This window comes from Paramisgurnus dabryanus, chromosome 1, assembly GCF_030506205.2.
Source record: "Paramisgurnus dabryanus chromosome 1, PD_genome_1.1, whole genome shotgun sequence".
Classification (NCBI taxonomy): Eukaryota; Metazoa; Chordata; class Actinopteri; order Cypriniformes; family Cobitidae; genus Paramisgurnus; species Paramisgurnus dabryanus.
The window spans coordinates 35,195,418-35,215,611 of record NC_133337.1 but is presented as its reverse complement, the minus strand read 5'-3'; the positions used below and the strand labels follow the sequence as shown (position 1 = coordinate 35,215,611).

The 20,194-nt window shown below is 41.4% G+C and overlaps 1 pseudogene; it reads right to left on the bottom strand.

Annotated features, from left to right (window-relative positions):
• Positions 1-4,184: 4,184 nt before the first annotated feature.
• Positions 4,185-18,577, bottom strand: LOC135749830 (plexin-C1-like; annotated as a pseudogene).
• Positions 18,578-20,194: the final 1,617 nt, after the last annotated feature.

The window sequence follows — 20,194 nt, the reverse complement described above, 5'->3', positions numbered from 1 at the left end:
AGATCCAACACCTTTCTCCGGCCCACACCTAGCATGGATTGATGGCACTTGAGAGGTCCACCCTTTTTTTCCCCCAGATCTTTACCACAAGCAAACCATAGAAATAACAGATGTCAGCCAAACACAAATCAAATAAGGCAAATCTGGCCCAAATCTGGGTAATAGTTGATTTAAATTTGGCCCAGATCCAACACCTTTCTCCGGCCCACACCTAGCATGGATTGATGGCACTTGAGAGGTCCACCCTTTTTTTCCCCAGATCTTTACCACAAGCAAACCATAGAAATAACAGATGTCAGCCAAACACAAATCAAATAAGGCAAATCTGGCCCAAATCTGGGTAATAGTTTATTTAAATTTGGCCCAGATCCAACACCTTTCTCCGGCCCACACCTAGCATGGATTGAAGGCACTTGAGAGGTCCATCCTTTTTTTCCCAGATCTTTACCACAAGCAAACCAAAGAAATAACAGATGTCAGCCAAACACAAATCAAATAAGGCAAATCTGGCCCAAATCTGGGTAATAGTTGATTTAAATTTGGCCCACATCCAACACCTTTCTCCGGCCCACACCTAGCATGGATTGATGGCACTTGATAGGTCCACCCTTTTTTTCCCCAGATCTTTACCACAAGCAAACCATAGAAATAACAGATGTCAGCCAAACACAAATCAAATAAGGCAAATCTGGCCCAAATCTGGGTAATAGTTTATTTAAATTTGGCCCAGATCAAACACCTTTCTCCGGCCCACACCTAGCATGGATTGATGGCACTTGAGAGGTCCACCCTTTTTCCCCCAGATCTTTACCACAAGCAAACCATAGAAATAACAGATGTCAGCCAAACACAAATCAATTAAGGCAAATCTGGCCCAAATCTGGGTAATAGTTGATTTAAATTTGGCCCAGATCGAACACCTTTCTCCTGCCCACACCTAGCATGGATTGATGGCACTTGAGAGGTCCACCTCTTTTTTCCCAGATCTTTACCACAAGCAAACCATAGAAATAACAGATGTCAGCCAAACACAAATCAAATAAGGCAAATCTGGCCCAAATCTGGGTAATAGTTGATTTAAATTTGGCCCAGATCCAACACCTTTCTCCGGCCCACACCTGGCATGGATTGATGGCACTTGAGAGGTCCACCCTTTTTTTCCCCAGATCTTTACCACAAGCAAACCATAGAAATAACAGATGTCAGCCAAACACAAATCAATTAAGGCAAATCTGACCCAAATCTGGGTAATAGTTGATTTAAATTTGGCCCAGATCGAACACCTTTCTCCTGCCCACACCTAGCATGGATTGATGGCACTTGAGAGGTCCACCCTTTTTTTCCCCAGATCTTTACCACAAGCAAACCATAGAAATAACAGATGTCAGCCAAACACAAATCAATTAAGGCAAATCTGGCCCAAATCTGGGTAATAGTTGATTTAAATTTGGCCCAGATCGAACAACTTTCTCCTGCCCACACCTAGCATGGATTGATGGCACTTGAGAGGTCCACCCTTTTTTTCCCCAGATCTTTACCACAAGCAAACCATAGAAATAACAGATGTCAGCCAAACACAAATCAATTAAGGCAAATCTGGCCCAAATCTGGGTAATAGTTGATTTAAATTTGGCCCAGATCGAACACCTTTCTCCTGCCCACACCTAGCATGGATTGATGGCACTTGAGAGGTCCACCTTTTTTTCCCAGATCTTTACCACAAGCAAACCATAGAAATAACAGATGTCAGCCAAACACAAATCAATTAAGGCAAATTTGGCCCAAATCTGGGTAATAGTTTATTTAAATTTGGCCCAGATCCAACACCTTTCTCCGGCCCACACCTAGCATGGATTGATGGCACTTGTGTGGTCCACTCCTGTTTGACAAATCTCAACCACGAGCAAGCCAGAGTGATGCCACAATCAGAGTATGAATCTCAACCATGGTGACAATTAAATGAAAAACTTCATGTTGCAATGCATGCTGGGTATTAACAAATTACAAATCTCATCCAGGACTCCCAGCATGCACTGCAACATGGATAAATAATGAACATTTTACAATTTTCTTTGTCACCATGGTAGAGATTCATAGTCTGATTCTTGATGTTTGTACGTCCCAAATATACAGCAGTTAATTTTGTCCAAAGTTTCTAAAACTTCTTAAAGGAACAGTATGTAGGATTGTGGCCAAAACTGGTATTGCAATCACAAAACGTGTGGCTAAAACTGGTACTGCAATCACACAGCTGGTGGCCAATATACCAAACGACAACATAAACATCAGTTGAGGGCTGCAACTCCACTTTTTAAATGACAATATCCTGGCCGGACCACTGTTGTCAGTGATATAAGTATTTCAAATGAAAATGATTTCTTAATGTCTAGTGACATTTCAGGGCCATTTAATGATTAATTGATATAAATTTCTTACATACTGTTCCTTTAATGATAAACTGCTTCAAAAGATCCTGGATCTCACATACAATATTGACAGAAAATAAACATTTGATGAGTAAATCATTTAATTAGATGACAATGTTTACCATTATATAACAACCACCACAGAATTGCAACTTTATTGCATTTAACTTTACACTACCATAACAAATGTGTTTTATACACACAAAGTAAGTAAGGCAAACATGAAACAACTAGTAAATAAGTTAAGGGTCCAACTAAAACAAACACTTATCACAATAATGGTGACTTAAAATTAAACAAAGCATCAACATCTAAACCTAATAAGTGAATTGTGTTTTCTACAGCAATATATTTACTGAACATTCAGAAATAATGTTTTATAACAATTTTAAAATAATAAAATGCAATGTTTCTCTATCATTTACATAACAAGCAAACAAGTCAATATAAAAACAGTTGTTGTTTTAAACATTGTGTGAACATTAAAACTTGTAAATGGTAAAATGTAACATTCCTCTAATGTTCAGACAACACAGAAACATTCTTAAAACGTCAAGAAAATGGGCACTTTCTATGTTGGCAGAACGTTTTTGGGAACTTTCAGGGAACGTTCTTAGAACTTTTTTCTGTTAGCTGGGTATGTGAATCACTTCAGACTCACACCCACATGAGCCAATGCTTACTATGCCATATCTTTGCCAAAACTGGCCCAGATATGTTTTAAAAGAAATGGGCCACATTTGCTGCAACATGTGAGGGCCACATTTGGTTTATTCCAAGATTAGACCGTGTCTGTTGGGGAGCATTTTGCTAAAGGTGGCGCATATTTGGGCCATATTCACTATATGTTGGATGGGACACTTTTAGTTCATATTCAGATGACTTGTTGCCGTGAGCACAGCATCTTTGCCTGAAAAGGCCCACATGTGATTTGATATATGTGGCCCATTTTTGCTATTTTACATGTGAGCCACTTTAGGTTCATATCCCTTTTATTCGGGCCATAAGAAGGCCAGCAGTGCCACATGAAGTGGCCCACGTGTGCTTGCTATCTGGGTACCCTTATAAGGGTGAATGTAAAACCATACATCTTAGATTTAGAATAAAAACCTGATTCAGTATATACTGTAGTAAGCTGTACATTGTAAATGCAATAAATATTTTGTAATAATAATGTAACAATACTAATATAGACAATGAAATGATTTTGCCTATAGAAGCAAACTAAAATGATATATCTACCTCTTGTATGTGTGAATGGGGGCCATTTTGACAGTAAAGTTATAAATAGCTGATGTTTATTATGATTAATACAATCAGCTAAATCCCATCTAAGAGTCAAATCCATTTTAGCCAAATGCAATAGTAATAAGCCGTTTTACCTTTGCTTGTGTTGAAGTTTTGAGCTCTTTATTAGAGGGATGAAAAAATGATTTATCAGAACATGCAAAAAAAACTTCCAGAGTTAAGGAGGTGCTAACTCTCCCCCAGATTTTCTATTTTTGGCCTGTTAAAAATGCTATATAATAATAATCCAACTATGAGTGATCACATAAGAGAGAAACAGAACTGTGTAGTTGAACAATTGAAATAAGACAATAATTAATAATATTGTCTTTTACTATTACAAAAAATATACAACAGTAAACAGTAGACTGAAGGAAGTTTTAATGTACAGTATTGTACACTTTATATGTAAGTATAGAGCGCCACCTGGTGTTTAGAGAACACTGCATCTGACAAAAGCTTTTTTGTTAGGGCTAAACAAATAATTACAAATGTTAAAAACAGGAATATTACAGGAAATATAAAATGAAAAAAGAAATTTAACATGAAGCAATTAGTTCTATCTAGTCTTAGACAATTTTGTTTTTCCAACTACCAGAAATGTCTATTTAATTCCTTTGCCATTTCACACTTTATCAGATGTGTCCTGTGGTCTAATGCAAAACGAATATTTTGAACTGCTTTGTCCCATCGTAAGATTGAACGATTTTCCAACCCTGATCTGTAATAAACACAGAAGGATTTGTCAAAAAAACTGTGTATTTAAAAATACTATGAAGACATCAAACATATCACTCTGTATCTGTTTTAGTTTGTGTGTCTGACATTGTTAAGCACTTTGAAAACTATGATTGTTTTATAAATAATTGAAATTGAAACTTACAGTAACAGAGTCAACTGAGATCAGGGCTCCTTTAATCAAACATGTAATGGTTTGAGAAGAAATATTTTCCAGAACACACTCATATTCATCATCGCCCTGTAGACCAGACACCTTCACCTCATCCATCCTCAAATTCAACTTATCTGCTTTTTTCTGATAGAGAGAGAGAGAGAGATAGGAAGTAGTGCGTAATAATGATTAATAAATATCTTCATTTCTGTTCGTGTGTATCACACTTATAGTTCCTGCAGTGACAGTCACTTTATCATTAAAATCAGTGTTTACCTTTATAATCACCAGTACATTATTGTCCATGGGTGCAGCTGTAAATCCAATGAACTCTGGATCAGGGTGGTGGGTCAAACTAGCACAGTCTAAAATGACGTTCCCAACTTTCAACATCAAATGAATGAGACCATTGCCATCATAAGGGTGGGTGTAAAACCATAAATCCTGAGAATGAAAATATGACTAAGAGTAAAGTAAGATGTAATTTGTGAATATAATAAAGCAATAAGCCCCACGAAGCAGTGGGTTACCAGTGCATTTTATAATAGCTAAGGGGCGTTGTTAGGCACGACGCGAAGCGGAAACCCCCTTAGCTGTTATAAAATGCACTGTAACCCCACTGCTTCGGGGGGGTTATTGCGTTTATAAAGCGGTTACTTCATATGCATAACGTTAGCGAGATTTTATAAAATAAAACACAAATAAGTTGTAATTATATTAGTACAAATATTACTCTTCCGCCAAACAAAGCAGTTCCTCAGAATCAAGTGTGACTGAAACAGAGCGCAGTTCCCAACCAACACAGACACAGCAAAGACACAATGAAAATATGATTAAAGACTGTGGTGTTTATTTTCATAAATCAACATTCATCTAATTTATACATTAACATTTATATCGTGCAACTGTTGAAATGGATCAAATATGCTTGGAAGCATGGTGAACTCTTTCCCCGTCAGCTGTTTTTTTTTTAAGTTGCCACCCAGTTTTAGTTTAATGCCTTGCAGAAAAATTATCTTCTTTAAATAAACATAAAATATTAAATGAAAGAACAGACAATGCGCTTTCTAAAAAAAAAAAAAAACCGTTTCATCCTACCTCCATTTTGTTCTCTCATCACCTCTCAAATTTTTTAGCTAAAAGCGGAGATAATTCCATTTATGTGAATAACTTCTGTAAGAGGTCAGATTCAGAGCCTGATCAAAACACGCTGTTTTTAGTGTTGAGTGAATGCGTCAGTGTTTAAGTTGGGTAAGATCGCCACCCAGTGGATATCGGAAATATCACTTTGAGGTATAAACTCCTCAGGGAGAGTTTTATCTTTATTGATGAGATGACTCAACAATATTTATTGAAATTTATCTGGATATCGCCATAATTGTGCAATTGTAGAAAAATTTAAAATATGATTAAAGACTGTGGTGTTTATTTTCATAAATCAGTACACAGCAACAGTGGCGCAGTGATACTCTAATTACTCTACTGTAATGCGGTCTGAACCGTGGGTTTACCGGGGTATTTTATCAGAATGAAGAACCAGAACTGCCCGTTTTATAATTAATATTATAAAACGGGCAGTTCTGGTTCTTCATTCTGATTGGTTGAAACGCGTTCTAAGCCGTGATTAAATACGTCCGGTAACCTCACGGTTCAGACCACATTACATAAGTATCACTGCGCCACTGACTGCGTATTGATTTATGAAAATAAACACCACAGTCTTAAATCATATTTTTAATTTGTCTACAATTGCACTATTAATGGCGATATCCAGATGAATGTCAATAAGTATTGTTGAGTCATCTCGTCGATAAAGAGAAAACGTTGTCTGAGGATTTTATAACTCAAGTTCACACGTCCGCTATTATCCACTGGGTGGCGATCTTACCCAACTTAAACACTGACGCATTCACTGAAAACACCGTGTAGTACTGTTCATGGCTCCGTCTGAATCTGATCTCTTACTAAAGTTCTTCACAAAAATGGAATTATCTCCGCTTTTAATAAAAAAATTTTAGAGGTGATAAGAGATCAAATGAAGGTAGGATGAAATGTTTTTTTTTTGTTTGTTTTTGTTTCAAAGCGGATGGTCTGTTCTTTCATTTAATATTTTATGTTTATATAAAGAAGATAATTTTTTGGAAGGCATTAAACTAAAACTGGGTGGCAACTTAAAAAAAAAAACGCTGACGGGGAAAGAGTTCAGCATGCTTCCAAGCATATTTGATCACTTCAACAGTTGCACGATATAAATGTTAATGTATAAATTAGATGAATGGTGATTTATAAAATAAACACCACAGTCTTAAATCATATTTTCATTGTGTCTTTGCTGTGTCTGTGTTGGTTGGGAACTGCGCTCTGTTTCAGTCACACTTGATTCTGAGGAACTACTTTGTTTGGCGGAAGAGTAATATTTGTACTAATATAATTACAACTTTTTTGGGTTTTATTTTATAAAATCCCGCTAACGTTATGCATATGAAGTAACCGTTTTATAAACGCAATAAACCCCTCGAAGCGTTGGGTTACCAGTGCATTTTATTCGCGTCGTGCCTAACAACGCCCCTTAGCTGTTATAAAATGCACTGGTAACCCACTGCTTCTCGGGGTTTATTGCTTTATTTTGTAATAGTAAACAATACTAATAAGGACAATGAGATGGATTTGCCTGTTAAGTAAACTAAGGATCTACCTCGGCAAACAGGAAACTCACACATTTCATCTTAAGTATGTGTGAATTGGGGCAATTTTGAAACTAAAGTTAAATAGCTGACAATAGCATGACACTTTCAGCCAAACATGAGCATAATAAGAACATTTTACCTTTGAGCTTGTGTTGTATTGTGTTTTGATCTCTTTATTGGAGGGATGCACAATGATTGATTCCACAAACTCCATATTGTTTCCCTGTACGTGAATCTTCCTTCCACCACTGATGGACAGATGCACAATTTTCTATAACTGAATAATTTTACTTAAGTTTTTGCTATTTTGTCTGCATGTCTTATGGTCTTATACCTTCTCCAGGTGACTTTGGGTTGTATTCCTGTGCAGCTGGGTTGGGAACTGTAAGTGATGATGCTGTTACCATGACAACGGTCATCCTCAGTAACAGCGCACACTTTTGCTGTTCCTTTAGTTTTACTGGGAGGAACGTGGAACCTTAGACTGTCACCTGAACGACCAAACACAGGAGTCCTGGAGAAACACATTTATTCACACAAAAACTATTTTGTATATACTATACACAGACATCAAAACAAACACAAAAAGTCAAAAAGTCTCACTCTTTTGGAAAGCAGTCCAGATCCCCTTGAATACGGATTTTAGTGACAGATTCCAGGTTGCTTCCTGTTAGTAAAACATTGTTTCTGCCATGGAAAGAAACTCTGTTCGGCTCTATAGAGAAAATCTCTGGCTTCTGTATAGGACACAAAGTGTTAAAGGTAAACATACATACATGTTATTGTGTAAGTCATTTGCATTTGGATCCACCACCTCTGCTTGCCTTTGTTTACACCTTACAATTTTTTAATAATTCAAAAGACCGGAGTCAATTATCACGGTTACCAAAAATGTAGCTTTGGTGGTTATTTAAAGACATTTGATAGGTTTGGTGTGAGGTTTACAGAAAAATAATTAACACCTATGAACATTTCTCAACCAATCAAAATAAAGCATTCAACAGGCCTGTGGTATAATTTAAAATTTACTTGAAAGGCTCCAGCCCTCCTGCTACCCTTCAGAGGATAAGTGGGTTTGAAAAATAAATGAATGGACGATGAACGCAGCATAACATACAGACACAAAATTATTTAACTTTCCATACTTCTTATACAATAAGTGGAGCACAAATTCAGTGTGACACTTACTTTGTAGTCTGTATCATAGTGTACATCTTTGCAAACATCCTAAAGAGTAGAGACAAGACAGAACCATGAGTGCTTCATTTAACTCTTTTAGAAGATTACACGACCAAATTTATACATTTTGAATCTTATAATTTATTTTTACCTGTATCTGTAATTGTGGTTCAGGTCCCTGTGTCCAGTCACAACACTTGACAGAAGAGGACCAATGACATCCAGCTGAGACGCACTGCACACACCTGGATTTATTCAGTGTTATAATGAGACTCGACAGTTAAAAGTAGAAGTACCTGCCCAAAGCATCTGACTGAGCAAACTGATTAACTAAGATGTATATATTATAATCATATATTGTACTATAAGAAAATATATTAATAAATTATAAGGAAATAATATATTAGTTCAAATGTCCAGAACTACAGTAAGACTTTAAGGCTGCACTGTGGTTACAAAACATGATGGGCTTTGCATATCAGGTTATGTTGCACAGAGCATTTAACAGAACAAATTTTGCAAATAGCAGAGTGAAAGTATACAGAATGGCAAGCATTGGTAATAAGTACTTTATTATAATTTAAAGTATGAAATGTGCTCAGACTGGGAAATTATTTATTATAAAACGGCTCATTCTGGTTCTCCATTCTGATTGGTTGAAACGCGTTCTAAGATAAAATACCCCGGTAAACCCACGGTTCAGACCGCATTACAAGTATCACTGCGCCACTGTTGCTACGTACTGATTTATGAAAATACACACCACAGTCTTTAATCATTTTTTATTTTTCTACATTTGCACAATTATGGCGATATCCAGATAAATGTCAATAAATATTGTTGAGTCATTTCGCCAATAAAGAAAAAAAACGTTCTCTGAGTTGATTTGTCTTAAATTGATATTTCCGCTATTATCCACTAAATGGCAATCTTACCCAACTTAAACACTGACGCATTCACTCAACACAACAGCGTTGTGGTGGATTTAGCGTGACGTGGAAGTTTTGATGGCTCTGAATCTGATCTCTTACAAAAGTTCTTCACAAAAATGGAATTATCTCCGCTTTTAGCTGTTCTTTCATTTGATATTTTATGTTTATTTAAAGACGATAATTTTTCTGTAAGGCATTAAACTAAAACTGGGTGGCAACTTAAAAAGAAACGTTGACAGGGAAAGAGTTAAGCATGCTTCCAAGCATATTTGATCTTTGTTTGGCGGAAGAGTAATATTTGTACTAATATAATTACAACTTATTTGTGTTTCATTTTGTGAAACCCTGCTATGCATATGAAGTAACCGTTTTATAAACGCAATAAACCCCGCGAAGCAGTGGGGTTACAGTGCATTTTATAACAGCTAATGGGGTCGTGCCTAACAACGCCCCTTAGCTGTTATAAAATGCAATGGTAACCCACTGCTTCTTGGGGCTTATTGCTTTATTTTACTTTTAGTTATTTCAAAAATAAGAATTTTGGGTAACATTTTTGCAATAAGGTTGTGTTTGTTAAGCTTAGTTGATGCATTAGCTTAAACAATATGCAATACTTCTACAACATTTATTAATCTTGTTTCAAGTTAAATTCAACATTTGCTAATAAATGTTTTAATTAAAAGTTGTAATTCTTGACATTGGTTCATATTTGTAGTAGAAATGTTACATAAATTTAGGATTTGGTGCCTATTTGACAGAGAAAAGGGGTGTTTGTAGTCTCACCCCCTCAACAAAGATATTGGACTTCCTTCTTTCAATGATGCAAAATTATGATTTTTACATCATTGAAAGAAGGAAGTGCAACACTGAAATCTGTATTTCTCCTGTCTCAGCGGCAACTGAGGAAATGATGACCATTCAAAAACATGAGCAAAACTTAATGCAAATTGGTGAAGTGTCCCTTTAACTAACAATATCCAAGTTTTATGAGTTCACATTAACATGTCATCGATAGGGAATGAGAGAAAGCATATTTAGCGTTCTGTCCGAGGGGAGGGCTCCGAGCACTTTCCTCTCTTTATCTAGGATAGAGGCATTAAGGCCAATGCACACTGGTCCAGCAACTACCAACTCCAGCAGACACTAACAAATACCAAGACACCAACATTCCAAAGTCTCATTTACTTTGATCCAACAACTGCCAAAAGAGTCTGTTGGATCAGTGTGAATTGGCCTCTAGCTGAGAGTGAGGGATAAAAACCGGGACATAGGTGAGGGACTGTTATTTATAGGCACCTCTTCACGCTGATTGGTTGGATCACATGACCATAAGAAGCCACTGGTGAATTATCTGTAATAGTTGAGCAGTTCTTCAGCATCAGGGTCTCTGTGATCTTCTGATTCCCAACAGTGACTGAAGCTAAAATCTCCAAACCTGAACAGATTACAGAAAAACCCCATTAATACTTATAACAATTGTTATACAACCAAAAATTATTTTACAATGATTTCCAGAAAGGTTTTGTTGATTAATTTCCATTAAATAAACAAAAACTTTTATAATTGCCACTTTAATTCTTACATTGGTTGGAGATTATTGCAAACATGTTGTAATTTAAGGAGTGGTTTCTTTATTTTATCCTTTGATCTGGTTTTTATTCCTTAACGTTTCAGTAACAAGTGGGGTGAAATTAGCATCTTTTCTCCCATTGATCTTTATGAGATCCTGTAAAAATCTGCACACTACCACAGCAAGCTACTGTATTGATTTATATAAACTGATGAGGAAGACAGGCTAAGGTCCGCTGAAAGAAAACCAACCTTCACTAGACAGATGCTGGTCTGAAAAACCACAGGAGCAGTTTGGAAAAACTGCAGCAGGATCAGATCTATCACACAGATTTAGACCCGCTGTAGTGAATGTACACAAAAAGATGGAAGGATTTTGTGTGCTGTCCAGACTCAAGGTGAGATGTAGAGTCATCTGTGTAAGGGATAACACTGATCAGTAAACAGTAATCTATTAAAAATTACAAATCAAGATGATGATCTACCTCTCTAGAGGATTTCTCTGCCACCTGAAAAGACAGCAGTGGTTTCTGAATGGAGTTATTTGGGAAGGATATCCATGAGGAGATCAAGCATTCATCCTGGGTGGAGCATCTTGACACAAGTAAAAATATATCAGTTAGACAAGTTTGATGTTGAATATTAAAAATATATAGTTCCCCTTCGAGGGAACTCGAGCTGCGTCGCCGAAGCTACGCTATGGGAACGCCCTCTGCGTGATTGCGTCTGAAGCACGTATGTCAAATCAGTCCAATGGTCAAGTGACACGTCATAGGCGGGTGACGTGGGAACCAGGAAGCTATAAAAAGAGCACCCGGCAAGCCGACTTCAGCTCTTTGTGCCTCAGCAAGCGAGTGTGTGTCATTATCATGTCTAAGCAAAGTTTTAAGGAGTGTGCTTCCCCGTGTCCTCGTTTCATTACGAGCGAGGACTCGCATCGTCTTTGTGTTATGTGCCTCGGGGCACAACACGCACGATCATCTCTTGAGAGGGGTGGTTGTGCACATTGTGAAAGGATGCCGCTCCGTACGTTGCGCTCGCGGCTCGCTCTCTTCGAGGAGGGTGGTGAGCCGCGTGTTCCCCACGGTTCTGGCCCCGCTGCTGCCGAGGCAGGGCGGAAGCTGCGATCGTGGGGATCACAACTAGATCTCGCGGACGAGCTTGAGACGGGTCTCCCCCTTTCTCAGCCTTCACCCGCGGGATCTAGCGCCCCGTCTCTGGATTCGGAAGCACGCGCTGCGGTTTCTTCCGCCCAGGGCGGGAGCCCAGTTTTGCATGTATCGTCGTCCGAGGAAGTCGATATTATGTCTGTGGACGTGGTGGACGCTGAGGAGCCTTCTCATTCGTCCCCCGCGTTCGATGATTTGATGGAGGTTGTCACTAATGCTGTGGCTCGCTTAAAGTTAGACTGGCCGGCGGAAACACAGAGCGCTCGTCCTCAGAGCATGTTAGACGACCGTTTTTTAAAGCAAAAATCTCAACCTTCGCGGCGCAACATGCCTTTTTTCCCTGATCTCCACAGCGAGCTGTCGAGATCATGGAAAGCTCCGTATTCGGCCCGTGTTCATACCCCTCACGCCGCCATGTATTCCAACATTGTGGGGATGGGTGAGCACGGGTATTTAACGATGCCCCGGGTGGAGCAGACGCTTGCGAGCTATCTCTCCCCCGCTGCGGCGTCATCTTTAAAATCGCCTTCGCTTCCCACGAAACCGGTTAGGTTAACCTCGTCTTTAGTGGGTAAAGCGTATAAGTCTGCAGGACAGGCTGGGGCTTCACTGCATACCCTAGCTGTCTTACAGGCGTACCAAGCAGAACTACTTAAAGATTTGGATACCGAGGCGGGGGGTACGTCTGATGTTTTTAAAGAGCTTCGTCGAGTCACTGATGTGTCACTCAGGGCGATTAAAGAAACTGCGAAAGCCGTGGGTAGATCGATGGGAGCTCTCGTAGCCACGGAACGCCATTTATGGCTTAATCTGTCTGAGCTTAAATCCTCAGATAGGGCTTTCCTCTTAGACGCGCCCGTTGCGCCCTCCGGTCTTTTCGGCGATGCCGTTAATACTGTCGTCGAGAGATTTACGGAGGCTCGTAAGCAGTCGGCGGCGTTCGAACGCTATCTCCCCCGCCGTGCTCTTGATTCTAGGGCTGCTGGGCGGGAGCAGCCATCGTATAGAGCATCGCAGAAGCGTAGTGTTGCCACTCGTGGTCCCCCTCAAAAGAACTGGGGTTCGGGCGGTCGTACTCAGACATCTTCTAAACAGAAAACAGACCTGAGGGCTGTTATTATGGCGAGGAAGGCGTCGGCTAAAAAGAAGTCCTGAGGGACGTAGTGTCATGTTTCCGAGGGCAGCCCCCAATCGGGGAGAGCCGGCAGTCACCTCACAACACGGTGCCCGTCTCTCCTCGATGCCCTCGGGATGTCAGTGTGTTAACCCCGCCGCAGTGTGTGTTTCGGGGCACAGCGGCTTCATATTCTTGTGTGCCTCGTGCGCGGGGCACGCAAGACCTCTCTCCGAGGAGGGAGGCATTAATATCACCCAGGTTGAACCCTGCCAGTTTGGTTCAGGGCACCGGGGAAAGTTTAAGCAGTACACAAAAAGCCAGTCTCGAGAGGCTGGTCCCCCTTATAGAAAATTCGGCAGCGTGGAAACTCCTGCCAAACGTGTCTCAGTGGGTTTTGCAAATAATAGAAAAGGGCTACAAAATTCAGTTTTGCAACCAGCCACCCCATTTCAACGGCGTGTTATCTACCATAGTGGGTGCTGGGCAGGCTCTAATAATGGAACAAGAAGTAGAAACTCTCTTGTGCAAGGAAGCCATAGAATGCGTTCCTCCTCACAACAGGGAGTCAGGGTTTTACAGCCGCTATTTCATAGTTCCAAAGAAAGACGGGGGGTTACGTCCGATTTTAGATCTACGTCATCTGAACCGGTCTGTTGCAAAACTAAAGTTCAAGATGTTAACTATAAAGCAGATCGTCACACAAATCAGATCCGAGGACTGGTTTGTGACGATAGATCTAAAAGACGCGTATTTTCACATATCTATCCTCCCGCAACACAGGAGATTCCTGAGGTTCGCCTTCGGGGGCGTGGCTTACCAATATCGGGTTCTCCCTTTCGGTCTATCTCTGTCACCCAGTACATTTACAAAGTGCATGGATGCAGCGCTGGCTCCATTACGACTCCGGGGCATCCGTGTCTTAAACTACATAGACGATTGGTTAATTTTAGCCCAATCAGAGAGTATGGCAGCGCAGCATCGAGATGCTGTGCTGACCCACATGAGAGAACTGGGGTTAAGGCTAAATGCAAAGAAAAGCATGCTCTCTCCAGTACAGAGGACAGCTTTTCTTGGCGTTATATGGGATTCAACGACAATGCAGGCACATCTGTCCCCTGCTCGTGTGGAATCCATTCTTTTGGCTGTAGGCAGAGTGAAGTTAGGCCAGTCACACACTGTAAAACAATTTCAGAGATTGTTGGGGCTCATGGCAGCAGCGTCCAATGTGATACCCCTTGGGCTGCTTCACATGAGACCGCTACAGTGGTGGCTCAAAACCAAAGGGTTTTCCCCGAGGGGCAACCCGTTCCGTCTGATCAAGGTCACGCGCAGATGTCTTCGTGCCTTAGATCTTTGGAAGAGACCATGGTTTCTCTCCCAAGGACTGATGTTGGGGGCTCAGTTCCGTCGAGTTACGATGACAACGGATGCTTCCCTCACAGGCTGGGGAGCAACTATGGGGAGCCATCTGGCCCATGGATTATGGGGGGCCAGGCAGCTCAGCTGGCATATAAATTGCCTAGAGATGATGGCAGTGTTCTACGCCCTGAGATGTTTCATCCCTCACCTGCGGGGCCATCACGTGTTAGTCCGGACAGACAATACGTCGGTAGTCGCGTACATCAACCACCAGGGGGGTTTGCGTTCACGCCCTTTGTACAAATTGGCGCGCCATATCCTTCTGTGGACACAGGGGAAGTTGCTGTCCCTCAGAGCAGTGTACATTCCCGGGTGTCTGAATCAGGGAGCAGACGTCCTGTCGAGACAGGGGCTGAGGCCCGGGGAGTGGAGGCTCCACCCTCAGGTGGTGGAGTCCATCTGGGCGAGATTTTACCAGGCGGAAGTGGATCTGTTTGCGTCCAGAGAGACGACACACTGTCCGCTATGGTTTTCTCTCACACTTCCAGCACCGCTGGGACTGGATGCCATGGTTCAGCCGTGGCCGAGGCTACGGCTGTACGCTTTTCCCCCGATCGCTCTGCTCCCGGGAGTTCTGGAGAGGGTTCGTCGCAACAACGTCCGCTTGTTGTTGGTAGCCCCACTCTGGCCGAACCGGATATGGTTCTCGGAGCTGGTGTCCCTCCTCGACGGCTCACCTTGGGAAATACCCGTCAGGAGGGATCTCCTCTCTCTGGCGGGTGGCTCGATTCTTCACCCCCGTCCAGAGTTATGGAAACTGTGGGTCTGGCCACTGAGGGGGCCAGACTCATAGAATCTGGTCTCTCAGCTGAGGCTGCCGAGACCATTCTTCACTCCAGAGCTCCCTCCACGAGGAAGCTTTATGCCTTTAAATGGAGAGTCTTTACTTCCTGGTGCAGCAAACACCTGCACGACCCTGTGAACTGCCCAATTGGTACAGTCTTGGAGTTTCTGCAGGAAAAGTTCACCGCAGGGTTATCTCCTTCTACACTGAAGGTGTATGTGGCGGCCATCTCGGCTTACCATGTTCCTTTAGTCGGGCAGTCCCTTGGGAGAGACCCGCTGGTGGTTCGCTTCCTTCGTGGCACTCGGAGGCTGAGGCCTGTAGTCCGACCCAGGGTCCCAGCTTGGGACCTGGCCGTGGTGCTGGAAGGTCTGTCCTTGGCTCCGTTTGAGCCCATTGAGACCGTTCCAGTCAAGTTTGTGGCACTTAAGACAGTACTTCTGTTGGCAGTCACTTCTCTGAGGAGAGTGGGTGACCTTCAGGCCCTGTCGGTTTCCCCTACGTGCCTTGAATTTGCACCGGGGATGGTTAAGGCTTTCTTGTACCCAAGGCCCAGCTATGTGCCTAAGGTACCGACTAATGTGCCACGACCTGTTGTACTTCAGGCCCTCTGTCCTCCCCCATTTAGGGATAGGAATCAGGAAAAGCTTAACTTGGTGTGTCCAGTGCGAGCACTGGATGCCTATGTTCACAGATCTTCTTTGTGGAGAAGGTCTGAGCAACTGTTTGTGTGCTTTGGCTCGCCCAAGAAAGGCCTGCCGGCGACCAAGCAGACACTCAGTAAATGGATAGTTGAGGCTATCTCTCTGGCTTATGAGACCACTGGACGGCCTTCACCCATCGCCGTCAGGGCTCATTCTACTCGGGGTATGGCAGCCTCCAAAGCCTTGTGGCTAGGGGCTTCAATGCAGGATGTCTGTGATGCGGCAGGCTGGTCCTCTCCGCTCACATTCGTTCGGTTTTACGAGTTAGATGTTGGTGCTACGCCTGGAGCCCAGGTGCTCATGTCTTAAGCTGTGCGCATTTTTACACACAGACAGGCATTTGGTAGTATGGTGTTTTGGTACATCGTTCCCATAGCGTAGCTTCGGCGACGCAGCTCGAGTTCCCTCGAAGGGGAACGTCTCGGGTTACTAATGTAACCATTGTTCCCCGAGAAGGGAACGAGACGCTGCGTCTCCCTGCCATACTCCCTGCATCCCTGTCTCGCCTTGCTTCGGCACAATCTAGCTGAAGTCGGCTTGCCGGGTGCTCTTTTTATAGCTTCCTGGTTCCCACGTCACCCGCCTATGACGTGTCACTTGACCATTGGACTGATTTGACATACGTGCTTCAGACGCAATCACGCAGAGGGCGTTCCCATAGCGTAGCTTCGGCGACGCAGCGTCTCGTTCCCTTCTCGGGGAACAATGGTTACATTAGTAACCCGAGACGTTTCTAAAGTGGTACGTATAGTAGCAGCATCCAGACCTGCGTGTCTCAACACACCAACCACAGAGAGGATCCAGCGCAGCTCTGCAGTCTCTCAGAGAGCTGTGTTTAACACACTGAACCACAGGAACTCTTCTGATCTATTTTAAAATCATAAGAAGAAAATTTCACATTTACTTTGATCAGAAGCAGGTAATAAATGTAATTGTTTGTTAAATGAAATCCTCACTTGGTTTTTCAGAGCTATGTAGATATGTTTGTTATCTACTGGATCTAAATGCATTTTGGTAAGCACTTTTTGATCATCATCAGATCTGTACAGCACTGTGGGACAGCCTGGACTAAAACTCTCATCCAACACAACCTACAAATACAAACAATGTCATAATACAAACCTTGACTTAAAAAGGGCTGCATTTTAAAACTGAGAACTATTGCAAAAACAAACATTGCTAGGTTCTAGTAGAACATAATTCGCAGGAAAGTATGCGAGATTTAAACTAAGGAAAATGTACAGAAAGAAAAATAACGGACGGACCCGACCTTTATCAGTTGTCCATCTTTGGTTCCAATGTAGAGCACAATCCAAGATTCACTCCTATCTGCTGCTACTGAACTCATTGATTTGTATTTAAAAACTACTGCTACTGGCAAATGATGTGGATCTGTCTGTAATGAAAATAACAAACTTCAGCTTTATGTAATTTAGGTGAATTGTGAAATAAGTAAAATACATGCAAAGTAAATAAATAAATAAATGTAGAAATAAAAATAGCACCATCCCTTACCTGTGAACTAATCTTTCATGTCTTGCCGCTGAAGCAGAAATCTTTAACTTTACCATCAACATTACTGAGGTCATAAACAGCGAGTGCGGTGTCCTCTAGATCATTTTGCGCCCTAAAGACACCTGTCCAGATCACAGCTTTATCTGAAGAAATAAGAGCTGATGCGACGAGGACAGGACGAGATTTATCATAACAGCATTTTAACATTGTTCCAGTCATGCTCTTCAGAATGTCTTTCTTCTTTCTTTTGGGGTTATTGAGCCTGAGGGCAAACGCTTGCCAACCGGACTCAGTCTTTGCATTGAGAAACAGGTACAAGAGTTTGATCTGAAACCCATCTACAAACTCTACGTATCTTTCTGTACGAATGAAGGGAGTTGATCCGTCGTCTGATGGAGAGAAAATAGAGCCTGGTTGAGAATCTGAAGTGCTCCACAAGGTGACAATCGTATGCTTTTTACTGGCACTATCGTCCTTCCTCCCAACCAACAGGTAAGCACCATTAGGGCTGTTATTAGGGCTGCTGTCCACTATGAATGCTATGGATTTCTCATTTGTCTGTGGTACACTGGATTTGTGTTCCCAGTGAATTCTGTTTGTAATATTACTGAGATCAAGAACTTCACAGTATCCACCGTTAGATGTTCCGCATGTAATCAGGGTGTCGTTCGCCTCAAAAGGCACCAAAAGTTTAACTGTGTTTGGGAGTGTTGCAGTAAAATCCTTTGTCGTTTCCAGAGATAGATCGTGTCTCATCTGATGTAGTCGACGGTCAGTAAGAACAAACAGTTTACTGTTACCAACTACAAAGTCCCTGATGTCTCCACCAAAGTTCTGCACATTATCGCAAATGCAATAATTCAAAAGTATAAGCAAAGCAAGTAAGAATCCTTTCATCCTGCCTGAATTGAGATTCTTCCAGCAACAAGTCAACAGAGCGCTCAGATAAATGAGAAAAGATGCGTCCAGAACTGAATGTTACAGATGAAAGAGAGAGGCAAGATGCGTGAGATGACTCAGTGGGCAACCTGCGACCTACAAAAACAGGATAAAGTGTCATAATCTAATTTTAGGTTAATTTAAATCATAATTTTCAATATTTCACATGGCTTCACTCAGTCAATATTAAACATATAAACATATAATTCTTATATATAAGAATGTTCTTTACATTATAATTTATTTTATAGTAGCCTAAATAAAAAAAAGACTAGCTGCGTTTTCACAGACAGGGTCACAATTTGTTAAATAGGCTATGAGGAGAGTGGCAAACCTTGTAGCACCTTTACATTTTTACAGTCTAAAAAAATAAGGTTCTGGATCAGGGTTTTGTTTTCATTGTGTCAGTTTTTATTGTGTTTAATCATTATTGTGTTCATTATCATTCTCATTATTGGTTAATCATTTTCACATGTTTAGTAGTTAGTGCCATTGTCATCACCTGTTCCCTCCTTATACAGTCTTGTTCAAAATAATAGCAGTACAATGTGACTAACCAGAATAATCAAGGTTTTTAGTATATTTTTTATTGCTACGTGGCAAACAAGTTACCAGTAGGTTCAGTAGATTCTCAGAAAACAAATGAGACCCAGCATTCATGATATGCACGCTCTTAAGGCTGTGCAATTGGGCAATTAGTTGAAAGGGGTGTGTTCAAAAAAATAGCAGTGTCTACCTTTGACTGTACAAACTCAAAACTATTTTGTACAAACATTTTTTTTTTCTGGGATTTAGCAATCCTGTGAATCACTGAACTCATATTTAGTTGTATGACCACAGTTTTTTAAAACTGCTTGACATCTGTGTGGCATGGAGTCAACCAACTTGTGGCACCTCTCAGCTGTTATTCCACTCCATGATTCTTTAACAATTCATTCACATTTCTTGGTTTTGCTTCAGAAACAGCATTTTTGATATCACCCCACAAGTTCTCAATTGGATTAAGGTCTGGAGATTGGGCTGGCCACTCCATAACATTAATTTTGTTGGTTTGGAACCAAGACTTTGCCCGTTTACTAGTGTGTTTTGGGTCATTGTCTTGTTGAAACAACCATTTCAAGGGCATGTCCTCTTCAGCATAGGGCAACATGACCTCTTCAAGTATTTTAACATATGCAAACTGATCCATGATCCCTGGTATGCGATAAAAAGGCCCAACACCATAGTAGGAGAAACATGCCCATATCATGATGCTTGCACCTCCATGCTTCACTGTCTTCACTGTGTACTGTGGCTTGAATTCAGAGTTTGGGGGTCGTCTCACAAACTGCCTGTGGCCCTTGGACCCAAAAAGAACAATTTTACTCTCATCAGTCCACAAAATGTTCCTCCATTTCTCTTTAGGCCAGTTGATGTGTTCTTTGGCAAATTGTAACCTCTTCTGCACATGCCTTTTTTAACAGAGGGACTTTGCGGGGGATTCTTGAAAATAGATTAGCTTCACACAGACGTCTTCTAACTGTCACAGTACTTACAGGTAACTCCAGACTGTCTTTGATCATCCTGGAGGTGATC